Source organism: Myotis brandtii, unplaced genomic scaffold (assembly GCF_000412655.1).
Source record: "Myotis brandtii unplaced genomic scaffold, ASM41265v1 scaffold53, whole genome shotgun sequence".
Lineage (NCBI taxonomy): Eukaryota > Metazoa > Chordata > Mammalia > Chiroptera > Vespertilionidae > Myotis > Myotis brandtii.
Window position 1 is genome coordinate 7,888,797 of NW_005369942.1, and position 22,935 is coordinate 7,911,731.

At 41.4% G+C, this 22,935-nt stretch overlaps 2 pseudogenes across 1 annotated transcript; both read right to left on the bottom strand.

Annotated features, from left to right (window-relative positions):
* Positions 1 to 9,865: 9,865 nt before the first annotated feature.
* On the bottom strand, positions 9,866 to 10,888 carry LOC102258157 (annotated as a pseudogene). The gene has a single exon (XR_001364325.1). The product of XR_001364325.1 is annotated as a 60S acidic ribosomal protein P0 pseudogene (transcript).
* Positions 10,889 to 11,458: 570 nt separating this feature from the next.
* LOC102239436 lies at positions 11,459 to 12,301 on the bottom strand (annotated as a pseudogene).
* Between the last annotated feature and the right edge of the window lie 10,634 nt (positions 12,302 to 22,935).

Consider the following 22,935-nt stretch of genomic DNA (forward strand, 5'->3'; position numbering starts at 1 on the left):
GGAATCTCTCTTGAGGGATGTGTAGATTACCTGCTTGGTGCAGATTCTCAGAAGATGGAGAATTAAATTGTTTGTGAAAGAAATTGTGGAAAATCCCCCTCCTGGAATTTAAAATTTTGTGACACTCCCAAACTCAATAGAAGATAGAAGAAAGATTATGCAGCTTTCTGAAACAAAATATGTTTGAATGTATCCCATGTCTAACAACATATATACTAGGTAAAGGAAAACATCCTAATACCACCAAAAGTGCATTTCTTTAGCAAACACTAGTTGGGAGAGGATGTGACCCTTCAAGGGTTCTAATTCAGACAGTTATTGTAAAACGGGGTAGTCGAATGTCTTCCAAATTCTCCAATTCTTTGGGGTGCAGTTGAGTTGTGGTTTTGATTTTTCATGAGCAGTGGAATGCTGAGATAAAGCCTATCCCGTGTCTTTCTGTCAGCAGGAGCTTTCCCACCATGTGCACTGGAGCTAGGCCTGTTGTTGCCATTAATTCTTTTGCCATTATAGGAGCTCTGTGCTAATCCTGACAGGCCAGTCCCTGTCCTGTTTGTTCCCAGCCAATCCTGTTCTTAGAGTCTTAGGCACTAGGCAAACGGGAGAGATGGTGTGATGAGATAGCCCCCTTTCACTGAATTTTTATTATTGTTTAGATATTTACACTCATTGGCATATATGGAACCAGACTATCCTCTTGTGGTCTATAGAAGACAGGGTTATGGAAAATATGAGATACGTTTTATTCTTTAGTGGAGGAAACGATTTTTCACGTGAAACTTACGTGGAAGTTTAACACAGGCCAAATGATGGATGTGAAAATATGGGGGCAAAGGGTCACTTCTTGACCCTCTCCTTGCATCCATCCTAAGAAATGTTTTCCCTAAGTTCATGGCAATACTTTAAACACTTGAAGGAAGGGGGAGTTACTCAGATCAATGTTAACCATTTTTACATTGATTAATTTGTCATTCAATAAATATTTATGGAAAGCCCAGAATGTGCCAGTGTTTTTTGCTCCTGCTACCAGTAATAACTAGTATTCACTGAAAGTTTTTTGCATATATCAGGGATCGATAATCTCAATTCTCATATTAATCCTATTAGGCACTGTTAGTACCTCAATTTTACAGCTGAAATAACTGAGTCTTAGGAGTGAAGAACGGTGCCCAGGGTCATCCAATAGTAAATAGGAGAAGTAAAAATGTTGGCTCTGATAGTTCCTGCTCCCTCCTTATGATAATATCAGACACTGATTTAAAGCTTACTATGTCAGCCTAAACAATTTCACATATATTCTCTTTTAATCCTCTCAACATTCCTATGTGAAAACATTATCTCTTTATTTTATGCTTAAGGAAACTATAGAAAAAAAAGAAAAAGAAAAAGATAAAAACAACTTCCTAATATTACAGAGCAAGTGGTGGCAGAGTTAAGCTATTAACCCAGGAAGTGTATGTGTACTCTTAAATACCATTCTCTAGTAAGTAGGAACAGTTCAGGTTTTCAGGAAGCTTATAAGTATAATTTAGATATAGATATGCAAATTTTAGAAATCCAATATAAAAAGGCAGTTGCCCCAAGGAGGTGTAGGCAAATATTTTGGAAAATGTTAATTTTAGCCTGGTGTCCTAATGACTCCCTCCCTATCTCTAACCTACAGAAAGCTTTTACAGATACCCTTTCATTAGCTCTGGGATTCCCCCATTCTCTGTGTCCCGCCAAAAACCTTTGCTAGTTTTTGGCTTGTTTTTTTCTTATTTCCCTTCTATTGGCTTGTACCCCCAAGTTTTTCTTTTTGCCTGTCTCCTAAATACACACATTTTACCAATCTGCTTGACCTTACGTGATGGCTGCAGCCTTTCCCAACCCACTCTGGCCTGTCTCCTGTGCCACACTCCTCTCACGGGATGGAGTGCTCCACCTGGGCCAGCAATTTGAGTGGAGCAGGCTCTTTTATTTAGAAAAATATTTTTCTTGATTTCAGAGAGGAAGAGAGAGGGAGAGAGAGAGAGAAACACCAATGATGAGAGAGAACCAGTGATTGGCTGTTTCTGGCACACTCCACACTAGGGATCAAGCCCACATCCTGGGTATGTGCCCTGACCCAGAATCGAACCATGACCTTCTGGTTCATAGGTCGACCCTCAACCACTGAGTCATGCTGGCTGGGCTTGAGTGGGCTCTTTGAGTGGCCTCTTGTTACTCAAAGTGCGGCTGGTACAGAAACACAGCGATCACCTGGGAGCGTAAGAAAATCAGAATCTCGTCTCTACTCTAGACCTGCCGAATCAGTCTAAATCTTAATGATATCCCGGGTGATTGGTGTCCTTGAGAAGCATTGGTTTAGAAGGTGAGTTCTTACTTGAACATGGAGGAAGTTCAAGTTCACCTGGCATTCTCGGGGAAGCTCTCACAGTGGAAGTAGTATTTTGATGATACTAAAGGAAACTGGTAAGGATTTTCCAGGGAGGGAGGGAGAGTATCTGTATTAGTCAGGGTTCTTCAGAGGAAAGAACCCATAAAGATGTAGAGGAAGAGACTTAGTAAAAGATACTGACTGAGAATTCCCATGATCTGCCATCTGCCCCTGAAGACCCAGGGAAGCCAGTGTGGTGTTGTTAGAAGGCTGGGGAGTCAGAAAGCTGATAATATAGAGGAAGAGACTTAGTAAAAGATATTGACTGAGAATTCCCATGATCTGCCATCTGCCTCTGAAGACCCAGGGAAGCCAGTGGTGTTGTTAGAAGGCTGGGGAGTCAGAAAGCTGATGATATAGGTGCCAGTGTGTGTCTGAAAGCTAGAGAACCCAGAGCTCGAGGGGCAGACCAATGTCCCAGCTCAAGTAGTCAGGCAGAGCTAATCCATCCTTTCTCACTTTTTTGTTCTAATCAGATCCTCAACAGACTGCCCACCCACATTGGGGAGGGCTATCTGCTTTACTCAGTCACCACTTTAAATGCTCATTTTTCCCGCAGACCCCATCACAGGCACATCCAGAAATAAGTTTTTGCTACAATATGCGTTCGCGGCCCAGTCAAGTTGATATATAAAATTAACCATTACCATATCGCACTCTGGGATAGGAACTTGTGCAATAGAATAATTGGGAAACCACTAGTTCACTTTTTTCTAGAGCACAACATGTGAAAGACAGAGGTGGGTATGGTGGTTTTAAAACATGCTTGCAAATTCTTTAACACTCACCCATCAAGTGTCTCTTGAATCTGGGTGGGCTTGTGACTGCTTTGTCCAATAGAGTGAGTGGGGGCGATTCCATCTGGTTTCCAAGGTTAGGTTATAGAAGGCCATGCAGCTTTTACATGCTTGTGAAACCCTGAGCTGCCATGTAAGATGTTTGAGTAACAGGCTGCTACACTCATATGCAATTAGGATTCCTTGAAGGGTTTAAATCAGGAAATAACTCATTTGCAGGACCATTGGCAGAGTAACTTAGTTAACAGCTATCTATACTAAAAAAAGGGTAATATGCTATTTAGACTGGATAGACTGGACGTCTTCCAGACATCATTCTGGACGTCCTTCCTGACAAAGTTGGGGCCCGGGCGAAGCCACCTGGGGTCCCGGGTGCCTGCCGCTGGCTGGAGGAGGGAAGCCTGGATCCCGGGTGCAGGGGCCAAGGCAGAGGCGGTTAAAGGCTATCAGGCAAGCAGGCAGGTGAGTGGTTAGGAGCCAGAGCCAGCGGTCCTGGATTGCGAGAGAGATTCCAGATTGCGAGAGGGTGCAGGCCGGGCTGAGGGACACCCTTCCCTTCCTCCTCCCCGCCATGCACAAATTTTGTGCACCAGGCCTCTAGATGTAATATGGTTGAAGAAAAAGAGGCAGAGGCGGTTAAAGGCTATCAGGTAGGCAGGCAGGTGAGTGGTTAGGAGCCAGAGCCAGCGGTCCTGGATTGCGAGAGAGATTCCAGATTGCGAGAGGGTGCAGGCCGGGCTGAGGGACACCCTTCCCTTCCTCCTCCCCGCCATGCACAAATTTTGTGCACCAGGCCTCTAGATGTAATATGGTTGAAGAAAAACTATAAGGTTTGGGACTAATAAAATGTTATTTAGAATGTAGAGAATACATGTGAAAACTACTTAGAAAGTAAGATATGCAGGATTGATTGATTAGATGCAAGGGTGAGACAAAATAGTATGTCATTTGGATTTCTGGATTATTGGTATTGTCCTTTATAAAAACAGAAATGTAAAGAGAGGAGGAGATACTTTGTGGGAAGAGAATGAGTTTATGTCTCAGAACATATTCAGTTAGAGACATGTTGATGGCAGTTGGGTTTCCATTGGTACCACAATTTTATTTTATTTTTTTAAAATATATTTTATTGATTTTTTACAGAGAGGAAGGGAGAGGAATAGAGAGTTAGAAACATCGATCAGCTGCCTCCTGCACACTCCCTACTGGGGATGTGCCCGCAACCAAGGTATATGCCCTTGACCGGAATCGAACCTGGGACCCTTGAGTCCGCAGGCTGACGCTCTATCCACTGAGCCAAACCAGTTAGGGCGGTACCACAATTTTAGAGGAACCCTTTCACTCATGCTATCTCTGAGTAATTGATGGGGGCTGTCTGGAAGGTCAAGTTGAGGATTCTGGGAATGGTCTTGACTTGATGGGATGAAGAGGCATCATCAGTGATTGATGTTTACCTGAGACAAGGTCAAAGAGAATGATCATTTGCCTGATGTGTGTTTGCCAGGTTTGATAGTAATGGTGGGAAGTATCAAGGTATTATGATATTGAGAGGCAATGATAATCCAATGGAGGTTCCATGGGAAACACCAACATTTATCTCTTTTGGAACCTTCATACCTTATTTTGAGTACAGACAGTCCTTGGGTTACGTCGGACTTGATGTACGTCATTTTGTGGTTACCATCTCCCATTCATTTATTAAAAAAAAAAAATTCCGTCATTTCAATGTATGTACATATGTCCATCTCCCATTTATTAAAAAAAATTCTGTCATTTCGATGTATGTACATATGTGCTTTATGTTTTTTATTATTTATTTACCACAAGTAAAGGTCAGGAATTGTTATCTTCCTTTAAATTTTTTTTTACTGTTTCACTTCATTACTGCTGTGTATGTGCTCCATGTGAGTGATGTAGGTGCTTATGTAGGTGGGTTCCGAAAATCACGTTACGTGGTGCCGTAGGAGCAGATCTCCCATGTAACCTGAGGACCTACTATATAATGAAGTCTGAAAAAATGTTCAGAAAGCCATCATGGTTTATGGTGTGATGCTCTGTGGTAACTGACCCATGATGATTCTCGATAATTACAAGAGCTGGCAATGGCAAGGGAGTATCTTAGGCTTCCTACTAAGTAAAAGCAATAGGAAGAAGTAGAATCATGGAATTACGGAATTGGACAGAAATTTGGAGTTTGGTCATTCCAATCCTTTCATGTTACTGAGAAGAAGACTGAAGCTTGAGAAGACGTGTCTTGCCTAAGATCATGTAGCTTTTATTAGCTCTGCAATTGCTTTGAAATCTATACAATAAACTTTTCTTCATGGGACGGAGCCAGTACTGGAAGCTGGCCTACCTGCACTGTGGTCACATTGGCTTATAATGAACAAGGTCAGTTGCATAGCAGACAGAATGTGCTATGTAAATGCCCAGGGAGAAGCAGGGATGCCGGCCACAGTGAGGATACCCCTTCCCACCCATGGCTGTCAGAAACTGGTAGCCCAGAAGATACCTTCAAGTTTTCAGGGAAGGATAATAGATGTTTGGGAGAGTTTCCAGCATGGCGGTTTCTGAAACATCTGTAGCCTCAGAACTTAGGAAGAGCAAGCATAAAAATGTGTTTTTGCAATTGTTTTTTATGGATTTAAGACTTAATCTGTTTAACAGATTGTCCTGCTTAAAAAATATGATTGCTTTTAGCTGACAAGCTGGATTTTTATGAACTGATTGATGCCAGCTGCCAGTTGTCAAGGCCAGTGGATGTTCGAAATCGGCAGCCCCCAAAGACCTTGTGTTGATTGGTTTAAAGAAGAGACAGGAAGATTTGGGGGTGGAGAACATAGAGTTTTATGAAGCTAATATGATTTTTGAAAGTATTTGAAATACAAATTTCCATTAGAACATACAAAAAGTCAAAGTAATCCAAGCTTCATTCTTCTTTGTGGGTTGTTCTAATGCTTTCTAAGGTTGTGGGGTGCCCTCCTTCATCTTTTATTTGCTTCTTATTGAATTTTTCAACAGTAAAACCCTTTTCGTATTTAGGTAATGCAAAGGGTTTGTATATCTTTACAGTTGCAAGTTTGAATTATGTACTTTGTTAGGAAGGAAGCTATGTTTTGAATTCAAGACAATATTCTCCTTATTATAACAAAAACCACCAAGTATCTATATGTCTTCAGAAAGACATGGTGAGGCCTTTTACATGGATACATTCTTGAGTGGTAAGTGTGGCAGTTGTTTGAAATTCAGTTTTTTTATTTTATTGTGAGATCTAAATCCATAGTTGAGCATATTAACAATGCTCTCAACATTCCTATGTGAAGGCGTTATATCTTTATTTTATGCTTAAGGAAACTAAAGCAGGAATAGAAAGAGAAATCACTTCCACTTTTCTAGTCTGAGAGACCAGGAAAAGAGTGGTATTACTAGTAACAGAAAAGTCAGGGGGTATATTTTGGGGAAAGAGAATGAGTAGGATTTAGATATGTTGAATGGAAGTGATTCAGTTCTGTCCCCGGCATCTTTTATTTTTATGTAAATGTTTACACCTGCTTCAATTCCATGTACATTTTAGGTGACCATATAAACATATAGAAAAGGAATTTTCAAAATGGGTTGGAGGCAGAAGCTGCCAATGCAGTGGGGGTAGGGGAGAAAACAGGGTTCAGAACTGGGGTTCGAAGGAGGGCTGCACAGGAGCAGTGGAAGCATGTTTGCAACACTTTCCAAACAGAAGTGTTAGTTCAAGTCGAGAGAGATGGCTGACACTCCGGAGGTATTCTTGGTATTTAAAAGGGCCATTTGAGGGGTAGCATTATTGAAAATCCTGTTCTGTTTATGATTTTCATTGTTTTCCAAGTTGGTAGGCATGAACTACAGTCAATCCCTGACCAGTTCTTTCTTCTTGCATGGTTTTTCGCAAATTCCCCATTGCTGGGAATGACTGCATCCATTTTTATCTGTTGGCATTGCCTAGGTTTATATAGCCAGGAATTTCATTCTACTCTGGTATCTTTAAAAAGCTGATTCCAGGATGCATCCAGCAGTGCTGCAGGCAATAGTAGCCTTGAGCCTTAGGGGAATGTAATTTAGAATTTAGCTTTGGGGAAATGATGTTTTATGCATTTATTACTGCATTTAGGATTCACATTTCAATGACTGATGCCACATATTAGAAAAAGTCTCTTAGATTTTATGAACTACAATAATGCTTTATGGACTGCTGGCAACTTATGCGTGTGGCAGCGAGGGAGTCAAAATACAGCGCCTACCATGTTGCTCTGGAGCAAATTCCCAGGAGAAAGGCTTTGGGTGACCACGATGGTGTGTATTTTCAGGAGGACTTCCCACTTCAGTCCCACCCACCATGCACCACACACGTACTGAGACCACTTATTTCATCACGAGACAGAAAAACAGCGATGCTTCTTAACAGTTTATAGGAGAGCAAGTGTTTAAGTGTGACTTTTAAAAAAGAAAACACACTGTAATGATGCCTCTGGAGACGTAAAGAGCTATGTTGAATTCCTGCCAGCACTTTCATTCTCCATCGGTGGATTTAAATACAGTGCTTTCAGTGGATGAGACAGAAACGACATTTTTTGTTGTTGATTCTTCTTCTATTCTCTTTGTCTTAGGTAGAGTAACATTCTCTGTGTCAATGTTAGCATTTCTTGAGCACTCAGCATTTGTTACCCTGGGTTAAAATGAGATGGGACACAATTGTCCTGTGGCTCCTGATCCCCTCTTGTGCCTCTGCCTCTTCATGGCCTGAGCAACCTTTGCTCTGAGTCAGTGTAATTGTTCTGATGTGTATATTAATCTGCTTAGATTCATTGTATATTCACGTTTTGCACCCACTAGTTAGATTATGGGTCTGTAATAGATTATTGTTCTGTGGTATTAGAGCATTACTTTGCTTGGGTACACAAAATGCAAAGCAGTATTATTAGGGCAACCATTTTCAGCAGGCTTATTTAGGCATGTTTGTCTTCTTATAGTTTCATTTCAGTTTCGTCCTCACCCCTAAAAGTTTATAACTGAACTCAGTCATGAGAAGTGACCAAAGCGGATGAGCATGATGTGAAAGCAGGGCCCGGAGTTGGATCCTCCCTGGAAGATGCCCCTCTGTGGGTAGTTTGTTGAATTTTGGCAGTTACTCAACTGTGCTTTAGTTCCCTCCAGTGTAAAATAGCCATAAAATAGTAACTGTTTCCATGGGCTGGGAAAAACAGTGCCTAGGATAGAGGAAGTACTAAGTGAATATTAACAAACAACAAAAGCTAATAAATGAGAATCTTAAGCATCCATCTCTGAGGCTTAAGCACAGATTTTTCTCTCGCAATGAAGGTGGGGTGCCCATCCCTGTAGGGTGCTGTATCAGTTATCATGAAAGATTGCTCCATCAGTTATCTATTTCTGCATAAAATTCACCCCCAACTTTAGTGGTTTAAAACAACAAAAATGATTTTAAAATAAAACTCTGAGATGGCAGTGTCTGTGGTCAGAAATTCAGGAGGGGCCGAGCAGGCAGTTTTGGCTTCGGTCTATCATGCTGTTGTGTTAAGATTGTGGCTGGGGCCAAGGATCTCTTGAAGGCTCCTTCAGTCACGTGTTAGGTTGTGAGGATGGGGGCTCTCAAAGTCTGGGGCTGGAATAGTAGGGTCTCTTGGATGTCCCTCTGTCTGCGTAGTCTCTTCATGTGGCTTTTCCACTATGCCAGCTTCAGGATAGGCAGACTTCTTAAATGTTAGCTCTGATCTCCCAAGTTATGAATCCCAGGAGAGAGAAAAGGCAGGTGGAGACCACATCACCTTCCGTGACCAAGCCTGGGAAGTCGGTGTCCCTTTCAACATAATCTATTGGTTGAAGCACTTACAAAGGTCACCAGGTTCAAAGTGAGGGAGCGGGGACCTCACTTCTAGATGAAGGAGTATGGGCATCACACTGTAAGAGAGTGTGGGTGATGCATTTTTGGAAAATACCGCGTGGACAACTGCGAAGCCTCTGGTTTTTAGATGATTGTGTAACATGGATGGAAAACTTTTAAGAATGTGGCCTCAAATTCTCTGCCACTCTGTGCTCATCAAAACCTTAGTTGTGAGAAATACTATTCAGGAAAGATTTTTTAAAAAAATCCTGCCTTTTGTCTCTGGATTAAACCAAATCATCAGGGAACTCTTTGAGTCATTATAGAAATACTTCACCAGACTTGACCTTTGACCTTAAGTCACTGGCCGGTATTGGAGAAATGGCCTTATAAAAATCACAAATGCACTGAATATAAAGATATTTAATCACCATCACCCCCTCTTCCACCAAGGCTCCTTTTCTCAGTTCTTATCCACCCACTTCCCTAAGTCACCTGTGTATATTCCTTGACCTCACACTTTACTTCATATCTAATTCATCACCAAGTTTTGATGTTCTCATATTTCAAATCTGTACCCTTTTTCCACATATACCTGGGGATGGTCTTTCACAAGAGGAGATCAAAGCTCAGATTTGGTTTTAGTCTCTCATTTTGGGATTAAAATTAATGAGAGAAATGAAGAAAAGAGAGCACATTTTAAGTAACATTTTTTTTTTAAGAGAAGTAAACTTTATTTCCTTGTTTCTCAAATAGAGTTGGCTGAGCTGGTTGCTTTTCGGTAATTAATCAAAGAGACCAAATCCCATATCCTCGTCCGACTCCTCCGACTCTTCCTTTGCTTCAACCTTGGCTGGGGCTGTAGCAGCAGCAGGAGCAGCAGTGGGGGCAGCGGCCACAGGGGCAGCAGCCACAAAAGCAGATGGATCAGCCAAGAAGGCCTTGACCTTTTCAGCAAGTGGGAAGGTGTAATCAGTCTCCACAGACAAAGCCAGAACTCGCTTGTACCCATTGATGATAGAATGGGGTACTGATGCAACAGTTGGGTAACCAATGTGAAGGCATACGCTGGCAACATTGCGGACACCCTCCAGGAATCGGGAATGCAGAGTTTCCTCTGTGATGTCAAGCACTTCCGGGTTGTAGATGCTGCCATTGTCAAACACCTGCTGGATGGTCAGCCCAAAGGAGAAGGGGGAGATGTTCAGCATGTTCAGCAGTGTGGCTTCGCTGGCTCCCACTTTGTCTCCAGTCTTAATCAGTTGGACATCACTCAGGATTTCAATGGTGCCCCTGGAGATTTTAGTGGTGATGCCTAGAGCCTGGAAGAAGGAGGTCTTCTCTGGCCCCAGACCAGTGTTCTGGGCTGGCACAGTGACTTCACATGGGGCCATGGCACCAGCACGGGCAGCAGCTGGCACCTTATTGGCCAGCAGCAGGTCCCGGATCTCAGTGAGGTCCTCCTTGGTGAACACAAAGCCCACATTCCCCCGATATGAGGCAGCAGTTTCTCCAGAGCCGGGTTGTTTTCCAGGTGTCCTCGGATGGCCTTGCGCATCATGGTGTTCTTGCCCATCAGCACCCCAGCCTCCCGCGGAGGGACATGCGGATCTGCTGCATCTGCTTGGAGCCCACATTGTCTGCTCCCACGATGAAGCATTTTGGATAATCATCCAGAAATTGGATGATCTTAAGGAAGTAGTTGGACTTCCAGGTTGCCCTGTCTTCCCTGGGCATCACGGCGGTGCGTCAGGGATTGCCACGCAGGGTTTAAAGACGATGTCACTCCACGAGGACGCCTGGCGAGAGTTAAGTAACATTTATCATTGATTTTTTTCCCAACAAATTTTTTCGGGTCCTGAACCACAGGCATAGTAATCATTGGCCTGTAATACATTTCATGTTGAACTATCTTAGCATCTCTGGGTTTTGTTTTTTTCTTACCTTTGTTTTTTCTTAACTTTTTTCTTATATTTACATATAAACTTTATTGACTGTGACTATAATTTTTGGACTCTGGTACATAAAACTGATACAATTAGATTTCTTAGCTCAGAGCACAGTGCCATCATTGATCCATGCAAGGTTTTTTTTTTCTTTTTATATCTGAAATTCAAATAACTTCTATTTAAATTGAAAAAAACCCCACAATTATTAAAACTGCATTAATAGTCAAAACCCTTTGTAATAAAAATTCTAAAAACTATTTCTAGATAAGGCAGAAGTTCTAGGTTAATAAGACCAGATTTGACTTGAGACTGTGCTTTAAATTGTAGAGAATGGAAAATAGGTTATTTACAGAAAACATTATCTACATATGTACTCAGGTACAAATTTGGTGACAAAAGAGACTTTTAAAAGCAGGTGGAAATCTCAGACGCAGTTCTCAAAGAGCTTAGTTTTGTTTTCTTGCATTTTAAAACCACCTTCATCTTTGATCTTGGGAGCCAGATAGTACTTTAAATGTCCCATATCAGCAATTTTATACTCTACAACAAGGGGTACAGCTGCAGACATGCTGAGTGTTACTATAGGAGAGAGTGGAGTGGCTTCTGTAAAGAAGTTCAGATATCTCAGTACAAAAGTTAGCTGAACTGGCTCATTCATCTCTATGGCAACAGCTTCCTCTTTATCAACATTTTGTTTGTGACAACTTAATATTTCCATTTCCAAGTTCCCCACTGGCAGAGAATTTCACTCCATGTTTTGCACAGAAAATTACAACAGCATCTCCAATATGACTGAGATCTCAGCATACATGCGCAAATTCACCAGAAGGCATCTTTACTACACAGCTATCCTCCTGTTCTGGAATTCCAAGTTGTTCAACATCCAAATCCATTAACTTCACTTCATAGTCTGGAACCTTTTCTTGGTTTGGAGCTTCAAATACTAGTGCCAAGGTGTCCGCATTATCTTCAGCCCTTAGGGTAATGATGTCTTCGTTGCCCGCACAGTTTAGTATCTTGGACATGCTGGTGAGGTTCACACCCATTGCCAGGTTGCCGTCAAAGCCCTCAGACCACAGAGTGAGCTGCACCAAAGAGACGTGGGACGAGTCCATGCTCTGCAGGTTCATGCTGCTCGAGCTGATGTCCCAGCAGGCCTCACTGATGAGGTTCTTAAGCATCTCAAGCACCTCTTTCAGGATGGAGCCCTGGACCAGGCTCTCTGTGAACATGGTGGCGGAGTCGCAACGAGCGTGAAGGAGGAGTAGCCGGCCTAGGCTTCACAGAGTGAGCCGCTACCGCAGCAGTGAGAGCCTGAGACCGAGGGAGAACACAAGAACGCTCAGCTTGCAACCATTGAATACCGCCGGGTCTCTCTTTTTTTATTTTTTTATGTGTTGTCTCTCTATCTCCATTCTCCACTCTTACCGCCTTGGTCACTCTTACAGATAGTTATTCTAATGCACTCACTGTTCTTTGATTTTGATATACACGCTTATTAAATGCTTATTGTTGTTTTGTGTACATGTATTTTACAACTACATAAATGATATTCTACTATAGATCTTGTTCTACTTATTACATTCAAAATGTCACTTGAGACTATGTTTAAAATATATCCAGATTAAAAAATTTTTCTTTTCTTTAGCCTTAGCTATTCTGATTTTTTCACAAATTAGGACAGATTAGGATCTATTGTTCTTTATATGTTGTTTAAACCTACAGTTAAATTGTAAACTTAAAGTTTATAACAGCTTGAAAAGGTATCAATCTTCTCTTTTCAGGTGTACTGATTTTGTGTTCATCTTTGTATTTCAAGCCTGTTGTTAAAAAAAATAGCTATTCTTTATTCCTAAGAAATCTTCTATTCTTCCAGACCCTTCATCCAACCCTTTCTGACTAAGCAAATATTAAAAAATGGGTCAAAAGCAGTGTTGCACTTAACACAGGGATCTGACTATTAATATCTGAAACCGATTTTAGGACTGTACTTCACAAATACTCTACAAATTTGGGTCTGGCATTTTAACTGAATATTTTTCTAATTATAGAATTAAAGCATCAGCAATGGTGTGTTTATTCATTCTGACTATTTACCACCCTCTTGACAGCTGACATGGGTAAAGGGAGGTCATTTCCCCCTTTGGCTTGTCTTGGTGTGTATTTGCTGGCTTTGATTAGCAGCCCCATTGAGCAATCTGAAATAAATTAGGATCAATGGAATGGAAATCTTAGTGGTTTAAGCAGCACTGTTGTATACATAATGTGTCTGAAACCCTACATTCCTCGCCTGGCTGCATCTCCTTGTTCCTTGTCCTTCCTAGGTTCTGTTGCTTAAGTCCGAAGTACTGGACTCCTTGCAGGAGAACTGGAAGTAAAAGAGAGCTCCAGCTTCAGATACAAGGATCATTTTGTTGACCTGCTGAAAGTTTAGGTCTTGGTGGGGTCACATTGAAACAGATTTGAGCCTTAAGTAAAAAAGGAAATTTTCTTACTATTTTTTTTTTGAGAGAGGAAGGTGTGTGTGAAATAGAGAGACATGGATTTGTTGTTCCACTTATTTGTGCACTCATTGGTTGAATCTTGTATGGGCCCAGACTGGAGATTGAACCCGCAACCTTGACATATTGGGATGCCATTCCGACTACCTGAGCTAGCTGGCCAGGACTATTGCTCATCTTACTCTTAAGTGGTAGAATGTTACTTGCATACGTTTGCATCATCCAGACAAATAGGCAGGTATTAAAGACTTCATTGTGGGTAGCATATGGGCAGGATCAAATGGAAATACTTTTTTTTTGGTTTGTTTGGTTTTTTTGTCTTGTACTTGGCAAAGTTCTACTAAAAATAGGTAGGAAAGGCAGACAGATGAGCTTAGGGTTAGTACTGTTGACATGGATCCACTGTGTGTGCCCTTCATCTCCTCTCCTTCCTTCCCTGGGCAGTTTTTCATCCCTCCACTCCACCCCAGGCCTTGCTGCCTGGCATCGAACTCTGGATGGCCATCAGTGAGGCATAGGTCAAGTTAGAATTGGTCATGGTGAGGGTATTTGTTACAAACATGAGAAGCCATAAACACTGGGATGCTGGCAAACATGAAGCTGATGGAAAGGAGAGGGCGGCTGTGTGTTCATTAGTGCTCTTCTTACTCAGAAAGCACGAGACTGTTGTCAAGTTAGGAAATGCACCTCCCGCCTCCTCTCTCGCCAGGAAAAACACAACCTTTGGAGAACAGGGGCATAAGAAACTGCTGGCTAAGATCTTTCTGCGCCTGCTGGCACTCGAAGTCCCCATTGCTGTGGTTAGTCTTGCTGCTCATTCTTGGTCTTAGTGCGCGTGACTTTGGCCTGATTTATCTGTCATTACTCCAGAGCTATGCCACTCAGGAGGATTTGAGTACAAAAACTTTCTCCTGAGATTACTGAGAGGTCTTTTCCTTTTGAACTGAAGCAGAAATAACCTTTGAAGGCTTTTGAATTTAAACAGTACTCCCACTGTATCATAGCAGTCTCGTTTTACCTAAACAACAGCAACTTAGGTCTGGAAGCGTAAGTTTAGGTTGCTTTCAATTGAATTTGTATTATTTCACTTTATTTTTTAATAGGTTTCGTGATAGCTATGTGAACCATGGGGCTAGTTAGAAATGGGCTCTTTCTCAGGTCAAAATGGAAGACTTTTCCCCCCAGGAAAGTCTATGCAAGAGAATATAAACATTCAAGTTCTTAAATAATCAGAATTACCCATTATTAGATTTTTTTAACCCTATAATTTGATAAATAGGCGAAAGGACAATAAATGCCTATTGATAGTGACTTTATACTAAACCCTCATAAACTGTAACCTGATGTCAGGGAAGCTCTGCCTCTATTTCTTTTTCTTTTATTTTCATTTATTTATTTTTAAAATATTTATTGTTGAGATTATTACAGATGTCCCTCTTTTCCCCCTTCATTGCCCTCCTCCCCCCAGTTCCTGCCCTGCCTCAGGTCTTTGCAACACTATTGTTTATGTCCATAGGTAATGCATATATGCATATAAGATTTTTGTTTAATCTCTTCCTGCCCCTCTACTCCCCTTCTCTCTGAGAATCATCAATCTGTTCCATTTCCATTCCTCTGATTTTATTTTATTCACCAATTTATTCTGTTCATTAGATTTTTTATTCATTTATTTTGATTTTTAGATTCAATTGCTGATAGGTATGTATTTGTTACCATTTTGTTGTTCATATCTTTTATCTTTTTCTTCTTCTTCCTCTTCTTAAAGAAAACCCTTCAACATTTCATATACTACTGGTTTGGTGGTGATGAACTTTAGCTTTTTCTTGTCTGTGAAGCTCTTTATATGACCTTTAATTCTAAATGATAGCTTTGCTAGGTAGAGTAATCTTGGTTGTAGGTCCTTGCTATTCATCACTTTGAATATTTCTTGCCACTCCCTTCTGGCCTGCACAGTTTTTGTTGAGAAATCAGCTGACAGTTGTATAGGCATTCCCTTGTAGGTAACTAACTGCTTTTTTCTTACTGTCTTTAAGATTCTCTCTTTGTCTTTAGCCCTTTGCATTTTAATTATGATGTGTGTTGGTGTGGTCCTCTTTGGGCTCCTCTTGTTTGAGACTCTCTATGCTTCCTGGACTTGTAAATCTATTTCTTTCACTAGGTAGGGGAAGTTTTCTGTCATTATTTATTCAAAAAGGTTTTCAATATCTTGCTCTCTTCTTCTGGCACCCCCATGATGCCAATGGTTGGTACGCTTGATGTTGTCCCAGAGGCTACTTACACTATCTTCATATTTTTGGATTCTTTTTTCTTTTTGCTCTTCTAGTTGGGTGTTTTTTCCTTCTTCATATTTCAAATCATTGATTTGATTCTTAGAACCCTCTACTCTACTGTTGAATCCCTGTATATTATGCTTCATTTCTGACTGGTCCTTTCCCATGTGTTTGGCATTCTCACTAAGATCCTTGAAAGTCTCACTAAGTCCCTTGGAGGTTTCTAGAAGATTCTTGAGTAACCTTATAACTGTGGTTTTGACCTCTATATCCAGTAGTTTGCTTTCTTCCATTTCTTTCATTTATGACATGCTTCTTTGTCTCGGCATTTTGACTGCTTCCCTGTGTTTGTTTCTATGTATTGGGTAGAGCTACTATATCTCCTTGAGTTGGTAGAGAGGCTTTGTGTAGGTGTCCTAGTGGCTCAGCCTCCCCAGTCACCTGAGCACAGTCTTGTTGTAGTTAAGACTTGATTGCTGTTGGTGTCACTGGGTGAAATTGACATCTAGGTCAATTGGTTGTGAGGACCAGCTGTGACTACAGTGGGAGAGCTGCTATGCAGGAGACACCCCTATGGAGCAGGACTTGCTTTGGTGCTCACTAAGTCTGCCTCTTTAGTGTATCACTTATGGATGTGAAGAGTTGTAATCTGGAATGGTCTGACACTGACCACTGGGTACACTGGCTCTTGGGTCTCCAGGGAGGTGCAAAGTCAGCCACTTCCTGGGGCCACCCAGCAGGAGCTACAGAGAGATCTTCAGATTCCTCCTCTTTGTATTGGGTTTGGAAGTGCCCAGACGAGGCCCAGCTATGAAGCAAGGCAAGCTAGTGCTGGTTCTGGTGCCAGGTCTTGGGTCTTTTATTGATAGGTTTGGGGCTCCTTGTCCCAGCTGCAGCTTATTTGAGAGAATTTAGCTTGAGCAGTGACAGGCCATTCATATGCAAAAGCCGCTACAGGCAGTTTGGGTGGGGCTGTAATATAGATGAGGTGGCATTTTAGGGAATCACCAGGGTGGAGCAAACGGAAATGGCTGCCAGTCAGCCCTGTGACCAGGGCGGTCTCAGCACAGGACAATGATCCCTGTGAGTACCTCCATCTGGGAGAAAGCAGCCCCCAAGTTCCTGCCCCAATGCCAGACAAATGTGTCCCCCAGAGCCTCGCCCTGGTGCTGGAACTCAGAGGAAGCGGGACTTTGTAAGTTCAGTTCGTGATGCCGGCCTTTTAAGAGGAACTGCTGGGTCTCCAGCAGCCTCTGTGTCACTGAGCCCCAGTCTGCACTGGCTTTCACAGCCTATAGTTATGGGGACTTCTTTTCCCAGCTCTGGTACCATGAGCTGGGTTTCTGGGGTGGGGCTGGGACTCCTTGCTCCTCAAGGGTGGCCTCCAGAGAGAAGATCTCTCTCCTGATTAAAAGAGCGGCACAGGTGGGTGCCGGACCAGCCTGTTCTGCACCTCCTCACCTCCTACCAGTCTCAGTGTGCTTTCTTTCTTACTTCTCTAGTTGTAGGACTTCCATTCAGCCAGCTTTCCAGCGGTTCTGGATGATGGTTGTTCTGTATTTTAGTTGTAATTTTGATGTGGTTGTGGGAGGCGGTGAATACAGGCATTTACCTATGTTGCCATCTTGGTTCCCTACCTGCCTCTATTTCTTAATAACACCAAAGTAACTGATCCCCAAAGTATGACCTTAGGGACCACAAGTATCTGATCATCAAATAGAGATGGAATTGTGTTTCCTGTGCTGCAGTTAATAAATCAGGAAAATAGACAAATGCCTTTATAAACATTTTTGATCCTGAGGGTTGAAATAAAAAGGATTTTTCTATGTAATTGTGACTTGACCAGAAAAACCCAATGACCTAGAACATCTCCTTCCTTGAGAATTCCAATCAATTGTGGTTTTGAAGTATTTACATGGGGATCATGTTGCATGCACCATGTGGGATCAGACTGAACGGGGTCATGGCCTCATACGTCAGGGAACCTAAGTCTAAAGCTCAGTTTTCCAAAGGTGAGTAAGATTAAACTTCTGCCTTTGGAATCAGACCCATATGTATAGTAACACCACCAGGATTCAGCTGTCCTTCCCTGCCTCCCAGCCCCAACCCAGCATGGGGGAAATACCAAATCTAGCTCCAATTTAGACTCTTTTGGCCTCCTTTCTCCAGGACTCTACATTTTCTCTCACTAGATTACTTTCTATAGAGATATTAAACCCCCGATGAAGACTGTATTAGAAACCCATTACAGGATAATGTCCCAAGAAAATTATTCTTTTGAAGTTTGATTTGAAACTTATGCTCCTCATTGATACAGGCAGCAGGAGCATGGGAGACCCATCTCTGAAAAGGGCTTGTTATGAGTTGGGGAAGCAGCTTGAATCCTCAGCATCAATGTATAGACTTAAAAGCAAAGCCAGACAAGAAATGAGATCAAGCCTAGAATTTGGTATCTGTTAGTAATTTCAGAGCCACATGTCTGGGGAGTGACAGCATGCTCGTTCTCTAGCAGTTTTTTTTTTTGAAAGACTGATCGTGTAGAGTTGAAACAGGATTTTAACTTTTGATTCTTATTCTTATTTCAAGATTTTTCTTTTCCCCTAAATTTATCCATGCAGATACCCCTGTGATATACTTGAGCCAGAGCACAACTAGCTATTTCACATATCATCAGATTCTTTCCTCGGCATGAAGAAACAGCAGAATAGGAGCAAATTCCTTTAGGGACAGAGCATGCTTTGTAGTTTTCTATTTTAAACGCAAATCATCCAGGCAGAACTTGGTTGTCAGTAAAGCTGTTTGTTTTCATTGGCAATCAGCATGTTTAGTCTGAAAGTCAGGGACTTGGGGCTCAGAGGTAAGGCCTGAAGGTGCATTGTCTAAGCTGAGAGAGAGAGCAAAGGCGGCGATGGCCTGGTCTCTTTCACAGAACCATCTGATGCTTACCTACTCAACTGGACTTGGTTACGAGTGTGAAATGTGCACGTGTTTTTTCTTGTGTCACAGGCAGAGCTTGAGGTTGAGGTGGTGAGAGGGGATACACAGCAGCTCTTGGTTTGGAAGCTGCACTAGAGCTTTTCCAGAGTGGAGAATGGAGTGGATCCACACCTCTCCCCAGAACCCCTCATGCCTTCTCTTCCCATGTTCTCCATCTCCTTCCTTCCACATTTCACTCTCTTCAACAAATATTTGTTCAACCTATGAAACTCAACAGAGGGCTTAAAGTGTTACCACTGAATCCCAATCCCAATCTGTTAAGCCTCAGTTTTCTTAACACTAAAATGGAGATAAAAATATTGTCCATTGCAGTGGTTATAGTGAGGATTAAATGGCATGATCCTAATTCAGCATTTGGTGCCTGGTAGATAGGAAGTGCTTAATAGTTATGGTACCTATTTATTTATGTTTAAATTTTTTATGATGAAATATATATATATTTATCAATATATTGCATAATTAACTAAAGTTATTATTATCAGTCTGAAGTATGGTTTTCCATAGAAGTGATTTTTAAATTGGGCGCAAGAGGAAGAGGAGTAAGAATTTAGGTGAAACTTCTTTTGACTGGAGTTTTCCCTGGGAAATCTTTCAATGATGAGGAATGTTAGTGGGGGAAGGTGGGGCACCAGTGCAGTTGTCCTCTGTAAACCAGGGTTGATAAGAGATACTGCAGTGGGACTGAGCACTCTAATAGTAGTGAAGGTGATTGGATTCCAGAATGGCAAAGCCAGGTGCTGACACTTAACTGTCAGAGGCAAGGTGGACATAACTACCATGATGGGCCGGTTGGCAACAAGGCGAGGGTGGCAACCAGGGGACCTTGACCCTTAGGGATCTGTGGAAATAGCTAGTATGCCATTCTGTTCCCAGGAGTGAGGTAGATGGACAGCCAGCAAGGGCACTGCTAACTTGTATAATAAAAGAAACAGACAAGCAGACAGATTGACAAACTATGGGGTAGCACAGGAATAATGTTAACTACTGCAATAGGAAAAATTCAGTCCTTCACCCAGGTTCTGAACTTGACCCAGATTTTAGACCCAGAGCCTTTTGGATGAAGGGTGTTAACCTGCACATCAACACACTTTATATTAGTGTCTCTCTCTGTCTTACTGACTTACTGGGGTCAGTTACATAACTCAACTATATAACTTGTACTCAAATTCTTGTTTCAATGGTGCTTCTATGAACCAGCCACCTTAAGAAAATGTACCTTCATTTTGTGCATGTGTGTGTGTGTGTGTGTGTGTGCACCAGTGAATGTGTGTGATTATTTGTATTGAAGGACTGGTGTGAGTTTATGTATCCATGTGTCCTGGGTAATGCTGGTCATCCTATAATGTTGACATTAATAGTTATTATGCACTTACCAAAATTTTCCTACCTCAAGGGTTGCAAACTCAAATGCACACGGGAGCAGCGAGGTAAGAAAAATGAAGCGGGAGTCAGTGGGAAGTAGTGGGATCTCAGATGAGCCAAAGGGTGCATGTCAGTTGATAGCAATCCTTCTGATTCTGCTTTCCTACACAAATGAGAAGCATGATTTTAATGTAAATCATGATTTTTAAATGTCAGCAACTAATTCCAAATTACAAAAATCTTTCTATTGGTTTTCTATTCCTGGGAACCAGCCATTTGCATCCTTTGATGTCATCTAGTTAGACTTTGGGCAGATCCTCTGATACTGTATTTTGGATAGAGTCAGCTTTTTCTGTAGTTTTATTTTTATATTATAGCTTAATTTAGAAGTTTTAATTTAATGCAGAAAGCAAAATTCATCATCTTATTTTGTTTAATTCAGGGTGTCACAGCAAGGAAGCCAAATTTAGTAGAAACCGTCATGTAGAAACCCGTGGAAGAGTTCACTGTGCATTCTTAGTCTATATGATGTACAGCTGAGAGAACAGATTGACTCATTGCTACCAGTACCCTTGGAATATGGTTTAAGAAAGAGTTGATTTAACCTTAGCTACCAATATGAGCTATTGTTATACTATATAATATGTATAAAATTAGGCATTAAAATATAGACTTACTGATGACAGACTGCCTAAATCCAAGGGGTTAATCCAGAGAAGGTTCTTTATTCTGTTTCTCCACTTTTAATTGTGGGTACGTCTTTAACTGATTTTCTCCCCTACTATGAACTAGGGCAGTGGTCGGCAAACTCATTAGTCAGTAGAGCCAAATATCAACAGTACGATTGAAATTTCTTTTGAGAGCCAAATTTTTTAAACTTAAACTATATAGGTAGGTACATTGTTATTAACTTAATTAGGGTACTCCTAAGGCTTAGGAAGAGCCACACTCAAGGGGCCAAAGAGCCACATGTGGCTCGTGAGCCGCAGTTTGCCGACCACGGAACTAGGGCATATACCAGAAACTTCTGATTTATAATTTTTTGATATTTTTTTAATAAATGAAAGTATATTTGATCAAAGATCCAGGAATGGCAGGCAACAATAAACTTCAAAACTAAAATTGTTGCAGTCACTGAGTAATGCCAGGTATCTCTCATAGGATGGACCTACATTCTTCTGCCTGGTCCTCTCTGTACAAGGGCTTTCCAATAGAACAATAATGCAAGCCACATGTATAATTTTAAATTTTCTAGTAGTTACATTAAAAATACTAAAAATAAATAGATGAAATTAGTTTTAACAATGTTTTATTTAACTCAATATATCAAAAATATCACTTCAACTTACAATAAATATAAAAATTATTGATGATATTGTTTGAATTCTTTTCTCATTCTAAATATTTGAAATGTGGGGTGTATTTTACACTTAAAGCACGTCTCAGTTTGGACTAGCCTTATGTCACACGCCTGATAAACACAGGCTTCCTGAGACTATGATATTGATCAGCTGCATTTAGTTCTCTATATAGTCAGTCACATTTATCCCGTAGGTTGTAAAAATTTATTATTTTATTTTTGCACCAAGGGCATTGCCACTTGGTGTTTTATGTTAAATAATAATATGTGCCACTCAGTGAAAGTATATCTTAAATGAATATTGTGAAGTCCTTAATTAACAAATACTTTGTTTTTGAGACTATAAGCAAGTGGGTAGGTGGGGGATGACAATGCTCTAAATTTTTGCCAAGAGTGAGAGAACCATGATAATGTTAGAAAAAGGTAAAACAGCATTTTCATAGATTGTGTTGTAAGTAGGTCCTCCTGATTTAATTTTTTCATAAGGTCTTTGGTTCCTATCCTATGAATTCTCCAATCAGGTTTTTTAGGAGCGTAAACACTATTGTTTGAGAGGGAGTGCTTTAGCTAAGGAATTTCACTGGTACATAGTAGGTGGTCAATAAAATGTTATTGAAAGGAATAAAATTGACTTAGATTAATGATTCTGGGTATTAGTTATCTATCCTTGTGGCAGTGAATCCTTGGGGATTAAAACAAGTTCTGTTTTCTAATGATACTGTCTCTTTAGTGATTGAGTTATAATGGGTATAAAGCAAAAGGAGGGGCCCTAGCTGATTTGGTTCAGTGGACAGAGCAACAGCCTGGGGACTGAAGGGTCCCAGGTTTGATTCCGGTCAAGAACACATGCCCAGGTTGTGGGCTTGATCCCCAGTAGGGGGTGTGTAGGAGGCAGCCAATCAGTGATTCTTTTTCATCATTGATGTTTCTATCTCTCTCTCCCTTCTTCTCTGAAATCAATTATCCTATCTAATAAAAGACAAAAGGGTAATTAACCATACCTCCGCTACGCTTCCCATTGGCTAATCAGCAGGATATGCAAATTAACTGCCAACAAAGATAGCAGCCAGCAGCCATGAGCTGAAGTGAACATGAGGCTTGCTTGCTCCAGTGATGGAGGAAGCCAAGGTTCCCCACCTGCCGTGGCCCGGCTCTGAGCCTGAAAGCAACAATGTTTTAATTATAGAAGCTAAACAAACCCCAGATACCTGCTTTCAGCAGGCCATGGCCTCAGAGCTGCAGTGAGCAAGGACAGCAACAAAGTTTTGATTATAGAAGGTAAATAAATCCCAGAATAAAAAAAAAGAAAAAAAGGAGAGGCTGGGAGCTTCAGTCGCTGGCCAGCCTGAAAACAGCCATCAGCCCCTCATCCAGGCTGGCCAGGCACCCCAGTGGGGACCCCCACCCTGAA